This window comes from Trachypithecus francoisi, unplaced genomic scaffold (assembly GCF_009764315.1).
Source record: "Trachypithecus francoisi isolate TF-2019V2 unplaced genomic scaffold, Tfra_2.0 Lachesis_group0, whole genome shotgun sequence".
In the NCBI taxonomy this organism is placed as follows: Eukaryota; Metazoa; Chordata; class Mammalia; order Primates; family Cercopithecidae; genus Trachypithecus; species Trachypithecus francoisi.
Window position 1 is genome coordinate 101,598,177 of NW_022681453.1, and position 21,711 is coordinate 101,619,887.

Sequence of the window (21,711 nt, forward strand, 5' to 3'; positions counted from 1 at the left end):
GTCTTGGTTTTTTTTTTTTTTTTCTTGTTTGGTTTTGAGACAAGGTCTCACTCTGTTGTCTAGGACAGCCTCAAACTTCAGGGTTCAAGTGATCCTCCCTCCTCAGTCTGCTGAGTAGCTGAGATCACAGGCATACTCCAACTCCACCATACCTACCTAATTTTTTTTTTTTTTTTCCTGAAGAGACGGATTTTCGCCATGTTGGCCACCTGAGCTCAAGCTATCAATACGTCATGGCCTCCCAGAGTGCTGGGACTGTAGGCATGAACCACCTCACCTGGCCTGTGGTATTTTGTTATTGCAGCCTGAGCAGACAAATATACTTTTCCTACTCTAGGCAGTCACTCCCAAAATGCTTTCAGTATTTAGACTTATTATTGCTTGCTGCCTTTCCCAATTTTTGTTACTAGTAAGGCAGTCCCTCTACATGAAATCATACATGGTTCTAGTTCTACTTCTTCAATTTCTGCTCCCACCCTGGAAACTTAGTGAGTACTGCCATCAGCTATTAAATCCATATGAGGAAATGTAAAAAATAAAGACTAAATCTTGATGATACAACAACAAAAAGTCTCATCCCATACAATTGGTTAGGGGAGCAAGGACCAGAGATCAGAAACAGTAGAGCCCTTTTATACTATGGGAGCAACATGGAAAAGGGAGCAATAGTATCTGATTTATATGTATATGTGTGTAGGGAGTGTGTGGGGGGTGTATGAATTCTACCATATGCATTCATTTTGCTCTGTGTTGTGAAAGTTTTCTGACCTGCAGTGAATCAGTTAGCAATTAATTGCATAGTTCAGTTATTCATTTTATCCTGTAAGCAAAGAAGCCATGAAGAAAGCAAATATACTTTAATTTTGAATATCTGGTATTATTTAAAACATCAGTGGACTTTGATAGTCTTTATTTTAAGGTACTTTGAATTCTCACTCAATTTTGTCACTAGATTGATTGTTAGTCATTTCATGTTTACTGTGTATTTGCAACGTTCTGTATTTTGAGATGTTTCCAAGTTTTCTTTGGTTCCTTTAACATATTTATTATATTACAAATTTAAGTTATTGTTATCTAAACCAGAATGTTCACAAGATTCCTTTGTTCTGATCTTGGAAAGGCATAAAGCAATAGTGACATTGATAATTTCAGGGATGTTTATTTCCTTTGACATTTAAAGAATAGGTGAATGACTCGTAAAAGAAGAAGAAACATAATGTGTAGGTTTCATAAAATGAAAAAATACAATAGAAAATTTTACTTCAGTTTTGTTTTAATTCAGACTTTGGCAGCAACCACACCTACTTGTCTATGTGTGACTGTAAAAGTGACAAGTGCCTGGACATTACAAACCTTGAATAAAAATGATCACATTTCAAATTAGTTTTGAATGTGGCTGCTTTGAAAATTCAAACTTCTTTTCACAGTTAAAACACAATAAAAGAGTATCAAGTCATGTAACTAATAGGTCTAAGCCTGTCTCAGGAGTAAGGTAAACCTGATAGGTTGAGAAAACTATAAATACTTTCCTCAGGACAAAAAGGGTGTGATAAACTTAGAATTTAGGAAACTAGAGAGGTCACTGTTACAACTGTGTAAGAGAATATATGCAAGTGAAGAGCCTTCTGTGTTTCCCAAATCCTATTTGACACCTCACATTTCTCTGAAGCTCTGTGTAAAAATCTATAGAAATGTGGATAAACTCATTTCACATTCCATTTGTTTTTGTCAGATATTTTATTATATAGTCATAAAAATTAGGCATATTTTATGAACAGATCATTGAATAAAATACCATTTAGTTGAACTATGCTCTCTGATATTATCCTTCAGTTTGCTTTTTAAGCTGTCTTTATCAAAGAAAGTAGTACAAATAATAAAGAATAACAATGGAAGCTTATATTTCTATCCAAACCACCATTTCCCAGAATCGCAAATTTGAAAGAAACAAATTTTTACTCCTTCTATGTAAGTCATCTTGTTTTCCATTGTGATTAAAGGGAAAGAGAGTGGCTGTTGAGCTAAATTTATTTACCCCATTCTTAAAGCCTGACAGAGATACAACAAAAAAAGAGAATTTTAGACCAATATCCCTGATGAACATCAATGCAAAAATCCTCAATAAAATACTGGCAAACCAAATCCAGCAGCACATCAAAAAGCTTATCCACCATGATCAAGTGGGCTTCATCAATGGGATGCAAGGCTGGTTCAACATACACAAATCAATAAATGTAAGCCAGCATATAAACAGAACCAAAGACAAAAACCACATGATTATCTCAATAGATGCAGAAAAGGCCTTTGACAAAATTCAACAGCCCTTCATGCTAAAAACTCTCAATCAATTCCGTATTGATGGAACGTATCTCAAAATAATAAGAGCTATTTATGACAAACCCACAGCCAACATCATACTCAGTGGGCAAAAACTGGAAGTATTCCCTTTGAAAACTGGCACAAGACAGGGATGCCCTCTCTCACCACTCCTATTCAACGTAGTGTTGGAAGTTCTGGCTAGGGCAATCAGGCAAGAGAAAGAAATCAAGGGTATTCAGTTAGGAAAAGAAGAAGTCAAATTGTCCCTGTTTGCAGATGACATGATTGTATATTTAGAAAACCCCATCATCTCAGCCCAAAATCTCCTTAAGCTGATAAGCAAATTCAGCAAAGTCTCAGGATACAAAACCAATGTGCAAAAATCACAAACATTCTTCTACACCAGTAACAGACAGACAGCCAAATCATGACTGAACTCCCATTCACAATAGCTTCAAAGAGAACAAAATACCTAGGAATCCAACTTATAAGGGATGTAAAGGACCTCTTCAAGGAGAACTACAAGCCACTGCTCAGTGTAATAAAAGAGGACACAAACAAATGGAAGAACATCCCATGCTCATGGATAGGAAGAGTCAACATTGTGAAAATGGCCATACTACCCAAGGTAATTTATAGATTCAATGCCATCTGCATTAAGCTACCAATGGCTTTCTTCACAGAATTGGAAAAAAACGCTTTAAAGTTCATATGGAATCTGACTTTACACAATATTGAATCCTAGTTAATATTAGTCTCATATTTTAGGACAGTGTACCTACAGGCTAATCTTTTCTAATGGCTGTAATACCTAAACGTACAAAGAGACTAAAATGATCATCTGTCTCACATCTATATAGGTGAATGACATTTACTCTCAAACAAACTCACTGAAGATAATGTTTGAGATTGATGTTTTCTAGTCTTGAGACGTCTTACATCTTTGTAAGTTTGTCCATGCAGTGCTTTGTTGGAAGTTGCAGTTTTTATTTTATGCTGTGTGCAGCACAGGGCAAGACAACTAACCATTCTCTTTGATCTTCTTAAATTCACTTGGGTGCATAACACATTATTATTTTCTGCTGTTTCTGCTTTGGTGGAGACTTAAAATCCTACTTTGTCCTTTGAGACCATTTTTTCATCACATTTTTTTGCAAACAGGCAAAGTGAAAAAAAGAGGTATCCTAGGCAATTATTACAAATGGTTCTTGCTAGTCTCCTATGTGGCTCTTACTCTGAATCATTTGACTTCCCAACGGTATTTCAAGTTCTTTACTTTAGAGAATCTCACCTCATTCTTAATTGTAATAAAGTCATGAACATAGATGTTATTTTTGACAGGTAGATGAAATTGGTCTTGTCATCTTCACAACTAACATACTTTGGGTCTTCTGAAACCACACACATATATCACAGAAATTAAGACTGCCTTCATTACAGAACAATCTTCAATTCAAAGCAAAAGGAAAAACACTTGGAAGTCAAAAGGCTGGTGTATTGGTAGGTCCAACAGAAAGTATTTTATAAAAAAAGACAAAAATCAGTACTATTAATTTGAAAACATTTTAAAATGAAAAAATCGTGACTATCATAACATTTTAGACTAAAGAACAATAACCTGAAGTTAGTAACTCTTAAATGTTTATTTTAGGCTATAGGTTTTTAAAAGAATATTGATTACAATAAACTTTCCTTAATGGATTACATTTATACACAGATAAACTTATTTTTCTTTAAATTATGAATAACTTTTAACTATTTCTCTGGTACTTTGCCTTGGGCAATTTTTATTAAAAGAAACTCAGCAGAAATTTCATGAAGTCTTTTCTAATGAGATGGAAGAATGGAAGCAACATTGACTAAAGCTAATACAAAGCTTTGATTTTCTATTTAAAGCTTGATGGAATCTAACTTTTTAAACTTGCACTTTGTGAGCACACAAATGACCTTTAAAACTAAGTAGTATTTGTCATTCGTTCTGTTTATGTGTGTCATTGGTTCTGTTTAGGTATATTGATTTGCATATGTTGAACCAGCCTTGCATCCCAGGAATTAAGCCCACTTGATTGTGGTGGATAAGCTATTTTGATGTGCTACCAGATTCGGTTTGCCACTATTTTATTGAGGATTTTCACATTGATGTTCATCAGGGATATTGGCCTAAAATTTTCTCTTTTTGTTCTGTCTCTGCCAGGTTTTAGTATCAGAATGATGCTGGCCTCATAAAATGAGTTAGGGAGGAGTCCCTCTTTTCTATTGTTTGGAATAGTTTCAGAAGTCATGGTACCAGCTTCTCTTTGTACCGCTGGTAGAATTCTGCTGTGACTTCCTCTGGTCCTGGGATTTTTTTGGTTAGTAGGCTATTAATTATTGCCTTAATTTCAGAACTTCTTATTGGTCTATTCAGGGATTCGAATTCTTCCTGGTTTAGTCTTGGGAGGGTGTATGTGTCTAGGAATTTATCCATTTGTTCTAGATTTTCTAGATTATTTTCACAGAGGTGGTTATAGTATTCTCTGATGGTAGTTTGTCTTTCTGTGGGATCAGTGGTGATATCCCCTTTATCATTTTTTATTGTGTCTATTTGATTATTCTCTCTTTTCTTCTTTATCTCAATAGATCGGAAAACGCCTTTGATAAAATGCAACAGCCCTTCATGCTAAAAACTCTCAATAAACTTGGTATTGATGAAATGTATCTCAAAATAATAAGAGCTATTTATGACAAACCCACAGCAAATATTATACTGAATAGGCAAAACTTGAAGCATTCCCTTTGAAAACCAGCACAAGACAAGGATGCCCTCTCTCACCACTCCTATGCAACATAGTATTGGAAGTTCCGGCCAGGGCAATCAGGCAAGAGAAAGAAATAAAGGGTATTCAAATAGGGAGAGAAGAAGTAAAATTGTCTCTGTTTGCAGATGATATGATTGTATATTTATAAAACTCATCATCTCAGCCCAAAATCGCCTTAAGCAGATAAGCAACTTCAGCAAAACCTTAGGATAAAAAAATCAATGTGCAAAAATCACAAGTATTCCTATACACCAATAACAGACAAAGAGAGAGCCAGATCTTGAGTGAACTCCCATTCACAATTGCTACAAAGAGAATGAAATACATAGGGATACAACTTACAAGGGATGTGAAGGACCTCTTCAAGAAGAACTACAAACCACTGCTCTACGAAATAAGAGAGGACACAAACAAATGGAAAAGCATTCCAAGCTCATGGATAAGAAGAGTCAGTATCATAAAAAGGGCAATAGTGTTCGAAGTAAGTTTTAGGTTTAGTACTATCCCCATCAAGTTACCACTGACTTTCTTCACAGAATTAGAAAAAAAACTACTTTAAATTTCATATGGAACCAAAAGAGAACCCATATAGCCAAGACAATCCTAAGCAAAAAGAACAATCCTAAGCTGGAGGCATCAAGCTACCTGACTTCAAACTATACCACAAGACTACAGTAACCAAAACAGCATATTACTGATACCAAAACAGATATATAGAACAATGGAGCAGAACAGAAGCCTCGGAAATAACACCACATGTCTAAAACCATCTGATCTTTGATAAACATGAAAAAAGCAATAGGGAAAGGATTTCCTATTTTATAAATGGTGTTAGAAAAACTGGCTAGCCATATGCAGAAAACTGAAACTTGAACCCTTCCTTACACCTTATACAAAAAGTAACTCAAGATGGATTTTAGATGCAAATGTAAAACTAAAACCATAAAATCCCTAGAAGAAAACCTAGGCAATACCATTCAGGAAATAGGCATGGGCAAAGACTTCATGACTAAAACACCAAAAGCAATGGCAACAAAAGCCAAAATTGACAAATAAAATCTGATTAAGCTAAAGAGCTTCTGCACAGCAAAAGAAACTACCATCAGAGTAAATGGGCAACCTACAGAATGGGAGAAAAATTTTGCAATCTATCCATCTGACAGAGGGCTGATATCCAGAATCGACAAGGAACTTGAACAAATTTACAAGAACAATGCAAACAACCCCATTAAAAAGTGGGCCAATGATATGAACAGACACTTCTCAAAAAAAGAAATGTATGTGGCTAACAAACATATGAAAAAAAGCTCATTATCACTGGTCGTTAGAGAAATGCAAATCAAAACCACAATGAGATACCATCTCACACCAGTTAGAATGGCGATCATTAAATAGTCAGGAGACAACAGATGCTGTAGAGGATGTGGAGAAATGGTAAGACTTTTACCTTGTTGGTAGGACTGTAAATTAGTTCAAACATTGTGGAAGACAGTGTGGTGATTTCTCAAGGATCTAGAACCAGAAATACCATTTGACACAGCAATCCCATTACTGGGTATATACCCAAAGAATTATAAATCATTCTACACTGAAGACACATGCACATGTATATTTATTGCAGCACTCTTCACAATAGAAAGAGATGGAACCAACTGAAATGCCCATAAGTGATAGACTGGATAAAGAAAATGTGGCACATAGGAACCATGGAATACTATACAGCCATAACAAAGGATGAGTTTGTGTCCTTTGCAGGGACATGGATGAAGCTGGAAACCATCATTCTCAGCAAACTAATACAAGAAAAGAAAAACAACACTGCATGCTCTCATTCATAAGTGGGAGCTGAACAATGAGAACACATGGACACAGGGAGAGGAACATCACACACAGGAGCCTGTCGGGGGTGGTGGGGGAGGGGGCTGGAGAAGGGATAGCATTAGTAGAAATACCTAATGCAGATGGCAGGTTGATGGGTGCAGCAAACTGCCATGGCACGTGTATACCTATGTAACAAACCTGCATGTTCTGCACATGTACCCTAGAACATAAAGTATAATAAATAACTAAAAATGATGAGTTCTTGTCCTTTGCAGGGACATGGATGAGGCTGGAAATCATCATTCTCAGCAAACTAACATAAGAACGGAAAACCGAACACTGCACGTTCTCACTCATAAGTGGGAGTTGAACAATGAGAATACATGGATACAGGGAGAGGAACATCACACACAGGAACCAGTCCAGGGGTGGGGGACTAGGAGAGGGATAGCATTAGGAGAAATAACTAATGTAGAATATAGGTTAATGGGTGCAGCAAACCACCATGGCACGTGTACACCTATGTAACCAATCTGCACATTCTGCACACGTATTCCAGAACTTAAAGTATAACGATAATAGTAATAGTAATAAAAATGAAGTGGTAAAATCTGCTTTTACATTCATTGTAGTTTGATACAAGTGGTGGATACTGAATTTTTTTTCTTAGTATGTACTTAGAAATGCTTCTGTGTTCCAATAGTTACTGTCAAGTAACATAAAAATTTTTGATCAGAAGAAAATTTGCTGACTATTCATATCCTAATTTAAGCAGAAAATTGAGGATATTTTCTGGTGGTATATCAACAAACTTATCTCCTACAATATTCAGAAGCTGTGGTTCTACTAGTACATGATGGTTAATTTTATGTATCAACTTTATAGGGATAACAGGTGCCCAGGTTAAACTTTAATTCTGAACGTGTCTCTGAAGGTTATTTTTAGATCAGATTCACGTTTGAATTGGTGGATTCAGTAAAGTACATTGTCTTCTTCTATGCCAGTAGGCACCATCCAATTTCTTGAGGGTCTGAATAATACAAAAGACTGAGAAAGGAGAATTTGCTCCTTTCTACTTTCTGCCTTCCTTCTGTAGCTGGGACATAAATATTCTGCCTTTGGACTGAGATTTACACCATCAGCTTCTCTGGTTCTCAGGCTTTCTCACTCAGACTGAAAAAACACCACTGGCTTTCCCGGGTCTCCAGCCTGCGAAACAGCAGATTGTGGGACTTGGCAATCTTCATAACTGCATGAGACCACTCCTCGAAATAAATCATTTTTGTTTGTTTGTTTTTGATTTATTTATTGGCTATTGAAAAATTATAGTTGAACATATTTATGGGGTACAAAGTGAGGCTATGATATATGTATGCAGTGTGGAAAGACTGAGTCAAGCTAATTAAGATAGCCATCTCTTCAAATACTTATCATTCATTCTTACTGTCTAACTGAATGTTTTGTAATCTTTAAACAAAATCTCCCCATTCTTCCCACTCCTCAGCCTCCAGTAACCATGATTCTCTGTTTCTATGTGTTCATTTTTTAATCTTTCACATGAATATGAGAACATACAATATTTGTTTTACTGTGCCCAGCTTATTTCACTGAGTATAACGTTCTCCTTGTTCATCCATATTAGTAGAAATGGCATGATATCCCTCTTTTTTAGGGCTAAGTGGTATTCTATTGTGAATATATAATGCATTTTCTTCTGTTCATCAGTTGATGGACACTTAGGTTGTTTCTATATCTTGATTGTTGTGAATAATGATGCAATAAAAATGGGAGTGCAGTATCTCTTAGATATACTGATTTCAAAGTATTTGAATATATATACAGAAGTGGGATTGCTGGATTATATAGTAAATCTATTTTTACTTCTGTAAGAAACCTCCATATTGTTTCCCATAATGTTTATACTAATTTAAATTCCCATCAACAGTGTGCTAGTGGTCAATTTTCTCCACATCCTCATCAACACTTATCTTTCATCTTTTTTATAATAGCCATTCTGACAGGTATTAGGTGATATTTCATTGGGGTCTTAATTTACATTTCTTAATGATTAGTAATATTGAGCATATTTTCAAGTATCTGTTGGTTATTTGTATGCCTTCCATTGAGAGATGTCCTACTTGGTCATTTGCCCATTTTTTAATTGAGTTTTTATTTTTTGTTTTTGCTATTGAGTTATTTGAGGTCCTCATAATTTTAGATATTGACCCTTACCACATGCATGGTTTACAAGGTTTTTAATTCTGTAGGCTTCCTCTTTACTCTTTTAATTTTTTTGCTTTGCTATACACAAACTTTCATATTTGATAAAATTTCATTTGTCTTTTTTGTTGCTGTTGCCTCACCTTTTGAGGTCAAATTAAAAAAAAATCACTGCCAAGGGCAATGTTATGAAGCTTTTTCTTTTATGTTTTCTTCAAGTAGTTTTAGATTCAGATGTTACATTTAAGCCTTTAATCAATTTTGTGTCATTTTTTGTATATGGTGTAAGATAAGGGTCCAGTCTCACTCTTCTGCCAATGGATATTTAGTTTTCTCAGCACCTTTTTTATAATAAGCAGTTTTTTTCTCATTTGTGTATTCTTAGTACCTTTGTTGAAAATCAATTAAAATAAATATATAACTTATTTTGGAATTTGTGTTTTGTTCCTTTGGTTGATGTGTCTATTTTTATATCAGTACCATGTTGTTTCAATTACTATAGCTTTGTAATATATTTTGAATACAGGTAATGTGACATTCCAGCTTTGTTCTTTTCATGTGAGATTTCTCTAGCTATTGAGTAGTTTTCATATGAATTTTAGATTTTTTTTTCTATTTCTCTAAAAAATAACATTAGAATTGTGAAAGGGATTGCATAAAATATATGCATCACTTTGGATATTATAAAATTCTAACAATATACATTCTTTCAACCCATAAACAAAGAAGGTTTCCACATATTTGTGCCTTTTTCAATTTTATTTTTCAAAGTTTAGTCATTTTCAGTGTATAGATTTCCCCCCCTTGATTAAATTTTATTTCTATTTTAATTTTTTGTACATTTTGTGAATGAGTGTGTAAAAACGCTATTAATTTTAGTATGCTGATTTTGAAACCTGCAACTTTATTCATTTATTAATTCCAACAGCATTTTGGTGGAGTCTTTATTTATTATTATTTTTTAATATGAAAGATCACATCATCAGCAAAAGGCAACAATTTCATTTATTCCTTTTCTGTTCAAATGCCTTTTAATTATTCATTTGCCTAATAGTTCTAGGACTTCCAGTACTATATTAAATAGAAATGGCAAAAGAGAATATGCTTGTTCTGCTTCTGATCTTAGGAAAAGCTTTAAACGTTTCACTGTTGATTGTAATGTTATGTGCCAGTTTGTCATATATGGCCTTTATTGTGTTTAGGGACATTTCTTCTGTATTTAATCTGTTGACAGTTTTTTAATAACAAAAATATGTTTATTTTTTTCAAATACTGTTTCTGCGTCTGATATGATTGCATAGTTTTCATCTTTCATTATGTTAATGTGGTATATCACATTTAGAGATATACATCTGTTAAACCATCCTTGAATCCCTGGAGGAAATCCCACTTAATCAAGGTAAATTATTTTTTCAATGTGCTTTTGAATTGGGTTGCTAGTATTTTGATGAGAATTTTTAAATCTATGTTCATCAGTGTTATTGGCCTGATTTTTTTTTTTTTTTTTTGTAATGTCCTTGTCTGGTTTTGCTATCTGAGTGATGCTGGCCTCATAGAAAAAATAACCAGAAATTATTCTATGTAAGATTTTGAGAAGGATTGGTATCAGTTCTCAAATGTTTGGCAGAATTCAGAAAGAAGCCATTATTCCCTGAGTTTTTCTTTCATTAGAGACTTATCATTATTGGTTCAATCTCCTTACCCATTATTAGTTTGTTTAAATTTTTAATTTCTTTATAATTCAGACTTGGTAGGTGATATATTTTTAGGGATGTATAGGTTTCTTAGGGGTTACCTAATTTCTCCTCATAAAGCTGTTCATAGTAATCCTTTCTGATGCTTTGCATATCTGTGGTTTCAATTGTCATTTCTCTTTCATTTCTAGTGTATTTGAGACTTCTTATTTTTCTCAGTTAGTATAGCTAATTTTTGTCACTTTTGTTTCTTCTCTATAAAAAACCAACAATTTGTTTTTTTTCTATTTTTTCTTTGTTTTATTGATTTCTGCTTTCATGCCCCTTTTATTTCCTTCTTTTTGATAATTTTGGATTTAGTTCTTTTTCTAGTGCCTTGAGATGCAATGTTAGGTTATTGACTTGAAATATGTCTTCTTTTTTAAAATAGACATTTGTTGCTGTAAATTTCCCTCTTAAGGCTGCTTTTCCTGCATCTCATAATTTTTGGTATATGACATCTATTTCCGTTTGTCTCAAAGTATTTTTTATTTATTTTTATTTTTATTTTTTATTATACTTTCAGTTCTAGGGTACATGTGCACAACATGCAGGTTTGTTACATATGGATACACGTGCCACGTTGGTGTGCTGCACCCATCAACTCGTCATTTACATTAGGTATATCTCCTAATGCTATCCCTCCCCTCTCCCCCCTCCCCACAATAGGCCCCAGTGTGTGATGTTGCCCTTCCTGTGTCCAGGTGATCTCATTGTTCAGTTCCCACCTATGAGTGAGAACATGCGGTGTTTGATTTTCTGTTCTTGTGATAGTTTACTGAGAATGATAGTTTCCAGCTGCATCCATGTCCCTACAAAGGACATAAACTCATCCTTTTTTATGGATGCATAGTATTCCATGGTGTATATGTGCCACATTTTCTTAATCCAGTCTGTCACTGATGGACATTTGGGTTGATTCCAAGTCTTTGCTATTGTGAATAGTGCTGCAATAAGCATACGTGTGCATGTGTCTTTATAGCAGCATGATTGATAATCCTTTGGGTATATACCCACTAATGGGATGGCTGGGTCATATGGTATTTCTAGTTCTAGATCCTTGAGGAATCGCCTGTTTTCCGCAATGGTCGAACTAGTTTACAGTCCCACCAACAGTGTAAAAGTGTTCCTATTTCTCCACATCCTCTCCAGCACCTGTTGTTTCCTGACTTTTTAATGATTGCCATTCTAACTGGCATGAGATGTTATCTCATTGTGGTTTTGATTTGCATTTCTCTGATGGCGAGTGATGATGAGCATTTTTTCATGTGCCTGTTGGCTGTATGAATGTCTTCTTTTGAGAAGTGTCTGTTCATATCCTTTGCCCACTTTTTGATGGGGTTGTTTGTTTTTTTCCAGAACCTACAAAGAACTCAAACAAATTTACAAGAAAAATATCATAGTATTTTTTAATTTGCTTTTTGATATCTTCTTTGACTCACTGGTTGTTCAGGAGTACGTTGTTTAATTTCTACGTATTTTTGAATTTTCTAAGATTTCTCTTGTTAGCAATTTCTGGTTTCACATCCTTGTGTTCAGAAAAAGCTAATTGATATCATTTCAATTTTCTTAAATTTGCTCAGGCTTGTTCTGTGGCCTAAGATATTATCTATCTTGGAGAACGTTTTGTGTGCCCTTGAGAAGAATGTGTATTTTGTTGCTTTTGAGTGCAATCTTCTATATATGTCATTAACGTTCATTTGGTCTAAAGTATAGTTCAAATGTGATGTTTCCTTATTATTTTTTTTAGTTTTTGTTCTTAATTTTGTGGGTACATAGTAGTTGTATATATTTATGGGTTACTGAGGTATTTTGATACAGACATGCAATGTGTAATAATCACTACAGGGAAAATTGGATATCTGTCACTTCAAACATTTACCTTTTGTCTTACAAATGATCTAATTATATTAGTTTATTAATTTTAAAAAGTAGAATTAAATGATGTTTGACTATAGTCACCCTGTTGTGCTAGCAAATACTAGGTCTTATTTATTCTTTCCAACTATTTGTTGTACTCATTAACAATGCCTACTTCTCCCCAACACCCCACTACCCTTCCCAGCATCTGGTAACCATGCTTCTACTTTCTATCTCCATGAGTTCAATTGTTTTAATTTTTACCTCCCATAAAGAAGTGGTAATATGTGAAGTTTGTCTTTCTGTGCTTGGCTTATTTCAGTAAATATAATGACCTCCAGTTCCAACCAAGTTGTTGCAAATGACAGAATCTCAATATTTTATATGGCTAAATAGTAATCCATTGGATATGTGTACCATATTTTCTTTATCCATTCCTCTGTTGATGGACTTTTATGTGTTTTCCAAATCTTGGCTATTGTTAACAGTGCTGCAATAAGCATGGGAGTGCAGATACCTCTTTGATATACTGATTTCCTTTCTTTGGGGTATATACCCAGCAGTCAGATTGCTGGATCATATGGTAGCTCTATTTTTAGCATTTTTAGAGGAAAACCCAAACTGTTCTACATAGTGTTTGTACTAATATTACCTGCCTTTTGGATAAAAGCCACTTTTACTGGGGTAAGATGATATTTCACTGTAGTTTCGATTTGTATTTCTCTAATCATCAATGATGTTGAACACTTTTTCAAGTACCTGTTTGCCATTTGTATGTCTTCCATCAGGAAATATCTATTCCGGTCTTTTGCCCACTTTTTCAATCAAATTATTATATTTTTTCATATAGAATTGAGTTTCTTATATATTCTAGTTATTAATCCTTTGTCAGATGGGTAGTTTCCAAATATCTTCTCCTATTCTGTGGGCTGCCTCTTCACTTTGTTGATTATATCCTTGGCTGTGTAGCAGGATGTAATCCAATTTGTCATATTTTTTTACCTTGATGTGATCTAATTTGTCCATTTTTGCTTTGGTTTCCTATGCTTGCAGGGTCATACACAAAAAATCTTTGCCCAAACTAGTTTTCTGGACAGTTTGGCCTATAGTTTCTTGCAGTAATTTCACAGTTCGAAGTCATAGCTCTAAGACTTTAATTCATTTTGACTTTATTTTTGTATATGAGTGAGAGATGGATACGGATATTCAGTTTTCCAGTACCACTTAATGAACAGATTAGTTTTCCTGATGTATGTTGTTTGCACCTTTGTCAAAAATGAATTCCCTATAGATGCATGTATTTCCTTCTGGGTTCTATATTTTGCTCCAATGATCTATGTGTCTACTTTTACACAAGTACCATGCTGTTTTGGTTACTATAGCTCTATAGTATAATTTGAAGTCAGATAGTGTAATTCCTCCAGTTTTGTTCTTTTTGCTTAGGTTAGCTTTGGCTATCCTGGGTGTTTCATGGTTTTATATAAATTTTAGGATTCTTTTATCTATTCCTGTGAAGAGTGTCATTAGTATTTTGATAGAGATTGCAATAAATCAATAGATTGCCTTGGGTAGTATGGACGTTTTAACAATATTGATTCTGCCATTCTAACAACATGGACTATCATTTCATTTTACCTTTTTGCATTGTTGTAAGTCTAATTTGGGTCTTATAATGGGATCTTTGAGCTCAAGTAAATAATTTTGTACATAGAATATTTTTATTGTAAGCATCACTGTTTTATACAATCATTTCTTTTTTAATTTTTGATACATATATATATGTTAAGTTCTGGGATACATCTGCAAAACATGCAGGTTTGTTACATAGGTATACATGTGCCATGGTGGTTTGCTGCATCCATCAAGCAGTCATCTACATTAGGTATTTCTCCTACTATTATCCCTCCTCTAGCCCCACCTCCACCCCCTGACAGGCCCCAGGGTGTGATATCCACCCTGTATCCACGTGCTCTCATTGCTCAATTCCCACTTATCAGTGAGAATACGTGGTGTTTGGTTTTCAGTTCTTGTGTTAGCTTGCTTAGAAAGATGATTTTCAGCTTCTTGCATGTCCTTGCAAAGAACTTGAACTCATCCTTTTTTACGGCTGCTTAGTATTCCACGGTGCCTAGGTGCTGCATTTTCTTTATCCAGTTATCACTGATGGGCATTTGGGTTGGTTCCAACTCTTTGCTATTGTGAACAGTGCCACAATAAACATACATGTGCCTGTGTCTTTAAAGTAGAAAAATTTATAATCCTATGAATATACACCCAGTAATGGGATTGCTGCGTCAAATTGTATTTCTGGTTCTAGATCCTTGAGGAATCTCCATACTATCTTCCACAATTGTTGAACTAATTTACACTCCCACCAACAGTGTGAAAGCCTTCTTATTTCTCCACATCCTCCAGAGCATCTGTTGTTTCCTGACTTTTTAAATGATCGCCATTCTAACTTGTATGAGATGGTATCTCATTGTGGTTTTGATTTGCATTTCTCTAATGACCGGTGATGATGAGCATTTTTTCATATGTTTGTTGGCTGCATATATGTCTTCTTTTGAGATGTGTCTGCTCATAACCTTTGCCCACTTTTTGACGGTTTTTTTTTTTTTCTTGTAAATTTGTTTAAGTTCATTGTAAGTTCTGGATATTAGCCCTTTGTCAGATGGATAGATTGCAAACGTTTTCTCCCGTTCAGTAGGCTGCCTGTTGACTCTGATGATAGTTTCTTTTGCTGTACAGAAGCTCTTTAGTTTAGTTAGATCCCATTTGTCAATTTTGGCTTTTGTTGCCATTGCTTTTGGCTTTTTAGTCATGAAGTCTTTGCCTGTACCTATGTCCTGAATGGTATTTCCTCGGTTTTCTTCTAGGGTTTTTATGATTTTCGATCTGAAGTTTAAGTCTTTAATCCATCTTGCATTAATTTTTGTATAAGGTGTAATGAAGGGATCCCACAGCCTTCTGCATATGGATAGCCAGTTTTCCCAACATCATTTATTAAACAGGGAATCTTTTTCCAATTGCTTGTTTTTCTCATGTTTGTCAAAGATCAGATGGTTGTAGCTAATAAGAACTATTTATGACAAACCCACAGTCAACACCATACTGAATGGACAAAAGTTGGAAATATTCTTTTTGAAAACGGGCAGAAGATAAGGATGCCCCTTCTCACCACTCCTGTTCAACATAATATTGGAAGTTCTGGCCATGGCAGTCAGGCAAAAGAAAGAAATAAATGGTACTCAATTAGGAAAAGAGGAAATCAAATTATCTCTGTTTGCAGATGACATGTTGTATATTTAGAAAACCTCATTGTCTCAGCCCAAAATCTCCTTAAGCTGATAAGCAAGTTCAGCAAAGTCTCAGGATACAAAATTAGTGTGCAAAAATCACAAGCATTCCTATACACAAGTAACAGACCAACAGAGAGCCAAATCTTGAGGGAACTCCCATTCACAATTGGTACAAAGAGAATACAATACCTAGGAATACAACTTACAAGGGATGTGAAGGACTTCTTCAAGGAGAACTACAAGGCACTGCTAAAGGAAATAAGGGAGGACACAAACAAATGGAAAAAAACATTCCATGCTCATGGATAGGAAGAATCAATATCTTGAAAATGGCCATACTGCCCAAAGTAATTTATAGATTTAATGTTACCTCCATCAAGCTAACATTGATTGTATTCACAGAATTGGAAAAATCTACTTTAAATTTCATATGGAAACAAAAATGAGCCTGCATAGCCAAGAGAATCTTAATTTAAAAAAAAACAAAGCTGGAAGCATCATGCTACCTGACTTTGAACTATACTACAAGGCTACAGTAACCAAAACAGCATGGTACTGGTACCAAATCAGATATATAGACCAATAAAACAGAACAGAGGCCTCAGAAATAACACCAAACATCTAGAACCACCTGATATTTTAATTTTTTTAAATGTTTTAAGACTTGTTTTGTTACCTAACATATGGTCTACCCTTGAGGGTGATCCACTTACTGATGAAAATAATGTGTATTCTGTAGCCATTGATTAAAATATTCCATAAGTATCTATTGGTCCATTTGTTCTATAGTGCAGATTAAGTCTGATTGTTTCTTTGTTGATTTTCTATTTGTAAGATCTGTCCATTGCTGAAAGTGAAGTGTGAAGTCTTCGCCTCTTATTTTCTTGGGTTCTGAGTCTCTCTCTAGCTTTAACACTGCTTGCTTTGTATATCTGGATACTCCACTGTTGGGTGCATACATATTTATAATTGTTATATTCTCTTGCTGAATTGATCTGTTTATCAGTATATAATTACCTCCTTTGCCTCTTTGTACATTTTCTGTCTACAAATCTATTTTGTCTGAATTAAATATAGTTACTTCTGCTCTTTTTTGGTTTCCAATGGCATGAAATATCTTTTTCCATCCCTTTATTTTCAGTCTATGTGTATCTTTGTAGGTGAAGTTTGTTTTTATAGGCACTAGATCATTAGATTTTATTTTTTAAATCCATTCAGCCACTCTATGGGTTTTGATTGCAGAGTTTAATCCATTTACATTCAGTATTATTATTGATAAGTAAGGACTTACTCATCCCATTTGGTTATTTGCTTTCTGTTTGTTTTGTGGTCTTCTCTCCCTTCTTTCCTTCCTTCCTGTCTTCCTCTGGTGAAAGTGTTTTTCCACTATGTTAAGTTTTAATTTTGTTTTTTTGTTATTGTGTATCTGTTGTATGTTGTTTTATTTGAGGTTACTATGAGGCTTTCAAATATTATCTTATAATTCATTATTTTATTTAACACTTAACATTGCTTGTATAAACCAATTAACAAGCCGAAAGAAAACTCATATAAATTCTACTATTAACTTCCTTTTCTCAATTTTAAATTTTTATTTTTTTATTTTTATCTTTTTATACTATGTTTTAAGAGTTGTGATTATTATTTTGATTGGTTCATCATTTAGTCTTTCTACTTTACATATCACAGTGAGAGTGTTATAATATTCTGTATTTGTCTGTGTACTTACTGCTGCCAGTGAATTCTGTATCTTCAGATGGTTTCTTACTATTCAATACAGTCCCTTTTTTTCCAATTGAAGAACTCCCTTTAGCATTTCTTGTAAGATATGGCTGGTGTTGATACAATCCTTCAGCTTTTGTTTATTTAAGAAAGTCTTTACTTCTCCTTTTTGTTTGAAGAATATTTTTGCCAAATATAACATGCCAGGTTAAAAGATTTTTTTTTTTTCCTTCAGTATACGTCCTTCCACTCTCTCCTGGCCTTTAAGATTTCTGCTGAAAAGAGTGCTGCCATACATATTGAAGCCCCACTGCATGTTATTTCTTTTCTCTTTCTGCTTTTAGATTATTTTCTTTATCTTTAACCTTTGGGAGTTTGATTATTAAATTTCTTGAGGTAGTCTGCTTTGGGCTAAAAATGCTTGGTGTTCTATGATCTTCTTGCACTTAAATATTGATATCTTTCTTTAGGTTTGAGAAGTTCTCTGTTATTATCCCTTTGAATAAACTTTCTGCTACTATTTCTTTATCTTCTCTTTAGGGCCATTATCTCTACTACTTTGTTTACCTTCTCATTAAGGCCATTATTTCTTAGATTTGCCATTTTGAGGCCTTTTTTAGATCTTGTAGGCCTGTTTCATTCTTTATTCTTTATTATTTTGTATCGTCTGTCTATTTTCAAATAGTCTGTCTTCAAGCTCACGACTTCTTTCCTGAGCTTGATCAATTCTGCTATTAAGAGACTCTAACACATTCTTCAGTATGTCAGTGGCAGTTTTTCACTCCAGAAATTCGACTTGATTATTTTCATGATTTCAGTGTCTTTGTTAATCTATCTGATAGAATTCTGAATTCGTTCCCTGTGTTATCTTGAATTTCTTTGAGTTTCCTCAAATAGCTATTTTGAATTTTCTGTCTGAAAGGTCAAAGATCTCTGTTTCTCAAAAAGTGGTCCCCAGTAGCTTATTTAGTTCATTTAGTAAAGTCATGCTTTTCTGAATGGTCTTGATGCTTATTGATGTTTTTCAGTGTCTAGGTGTTGAAGAGTTAGATATTTAGTTTAATCTTCAGAGCCTGGGCTTGTCTGTATCCATCCATCTTTGGAAGACTTACCAGGTATTCAAAAGGACTTTAATGTGATAATCTAAGCCATATCTGCACTATGGGGCATGCCAAGCCCAGCCATGCTGTGGTTCTTGAAGACTCATAGGGATACCACCTTGGTGGTCTTGGATAAGATCCACATGAATTCTCTAAATTATCATTCAGAGACATTATTCTCTTCCCATCCTTTCTCCCATACATATGAAATCTCTCTCTCACTCTTTTCTGATTCACCTGGGACGTGGGGTGATGTGATACAAGCAACCCTGTGGCCATTGCCACTGGGACTGTGCTAGGAGAGACCTGAAGCAAGAACACCACTGGGTCTCACCCAGTGCCCTCTGTAACCATGACCTTGATATGGCTTACATTCTCTCAAGGCCCTACAGCTCGACAATCAACAGGTTGTAAGGCTAGCCAGGCTTGTGTTCTTCCCTTCAGGGTCACAAGTTCCCCTAGACCTCAGGTGTGTCCAGAGCCAGAGAATAGAGTCAAAAACCTTAGAAGTCTACCTCATGTTCTATTCCACTGTGGCTGAGCTGGCCCTCAAACCATGAAACACAATTCTTCCCACCCTTGTTTCCCCTTGCCCCATGCAGAAGAGTCTCACTCAATGGCCACCATCACCACAGGCCCACAGGGAGTACTTCCAAGCTACTTCCAGGGTTCACTTAAGTTCCAACGGCTAGACATCATCTTGTGGTGAATGCTGCAAGGCCTTGGACTTACTCCTCACATTAGTGGGCTCCCCTCTGATCTATAGCATGTCCAGGAATGCTGTCCAAAAGCCAGGGACTAAAATTTGTGCTTTACCGCACGGTGGCCAAACTGGCAACTAAAGTACAAGACAAAGTCCCCTTTACTATTTTCTCTTCTTTTCTCAAGCAGAAGTATTCTTTCAGCAGAGCCACCACAGGTAGGAATGTGGTAGGTGTCACCTGAACCCAGCAAATCTCATGGTTTCACTCAAGGCCACAGTATACTACCTACACATCACTACTGGTTATTCAGGGCTCAGGAGCTCATTATTTAGCAAGTGATAGTTCCTGCCAGGGCTGGGTCCTTCCCTTGAAGGCAATGGGACCTTGTCTTGCCCAGGTTGTTTCTAAAAATGTACAGAAACTGAGATCTAGAATGGTGAGCCTCACAACTCTGACCATTGCCCTATCGTGCTATGACTGAGCTGGTATTGAAGATGCAAGACACAAGTCCTCTTTACACTTCCCTCTACTCTCCTCAAGCAGGAAAAAGAGGTCTCTTTTGGAGCCACAAGCTTTGCTGTCTGGGGTTGGGGAAGCGGTGATGTAAGCACTTTCTTACTTGGCCCAGCTGGTGTCTCAATAGGTCACATGTTCCCAAGTGCATTGGCTCCAAGCCCAAATCAGAACTAGGTCTTGCAGTCTCTATGGCCTAAACTGCCTTTCAAGTTTATTTAAGACCCTAGAGCACTTTTGTTTTGGTTGTGGGACTTACTATAACTCAAGGTCCAAGTGCAGGAATAGGGAATTCTCTTCTTGCTCAGGTTTATCTAAATGTTCCCTTCATGGGAAGACATCACTGAGTTCAGCCCAATTCCGCTTTCCCCTGTCACATGGCAACCCTATGTTCAATGCAAAGTCTCACCATCACTGTGATCTCCCTCTCCCAAATGCACAGATTTCTCAGCCCCATATGACTGCTGCTGGAGAATGAGGGAGGGGTGGCATCAGCATTTCAAGACTGGCTTTCTTATCCTTTTCCATGCCTCTTTTGGTGATATGAAGTTAGAACCAGGTATTCTGAGTTCTTACCTGATTTTTGGTTCTTATGAAGGTGCTTTTTGCGAGAGCTTGTTTGGAGGGTCTAGCAGGGGAGCACAGCTATTTGTATATCCTTGACTGAAGACCAGTCCTCCTCCATGGGGGATGGACATCCTCTTTGACCAAGCTCGCAGATTTGGAAGGGAAATTCACGGAGCAATGAGGGAGAAAAGGGGACACCTGCCTAGCCAGTCAGGTCAGCTGAATCAAGCATGACAATCAGTTGGGTCACAGATGGTGCAGCCAGATTGCCCTCAAACCCTGAAGGCACTTTTAAAAAAATGTAGATAGCTGTTAAATTTGGTGTTCCTGCATGGGAGACAATCAGTGGTGCCCTTTTTTCCACCATCTAGCTTCACCGTTGTTATTCTTTATTAATTATTGGTCTGGATTATGTGTCCCTTGTTGAGAGTTGGTTATTAAAGTCCCATAACATGCTTGTATTGCAATCTCTCTCTCACTGCAGAGTCTTTAATTTTTCTTTTTTCTTTTTTTGGTTATTAAAGTCCTATAGTATGATTGTATTGCAATTTCTGTCTCATGGCAGTCTTTAATTAATTAATTAATTATTTTTTATTTTTACTTTAAGCTCTGGCATGCATGTGCAGAATGTACAGGTTTGTTACATAGGTATACGTGTTCCATGGTGGTTTGCTGCACCCATCAAGCCATCACCTAGGTTTTAAGCCCCACATGCATTAACTATTTGTCCTGATGCTCTCCTTCCCCTCGCCTCCCCCTGAACATTCCCTGGTGTGTGTTTTTTCCCTCCCTGCATCCATGTATTCTCATTTTTAAGCTCTCACTTATGAGTAAGAACATGCAGTTAATTTTTTATAAATATATTTAGGTGTTCCGATGTTGGGGGCATGTATATTTATGATTGTTATACATTCTTCATTATTTGACCATTTAATCATTACTTAATGACTATTTTCCTTCATATAGTTTACATCTTAAAGATTTTTTATGATAAAAATGTAGCTACTTTTGGTTTCTGTCTCTCTTTTGGTATTTATTTGCATGCAATAGCCTTT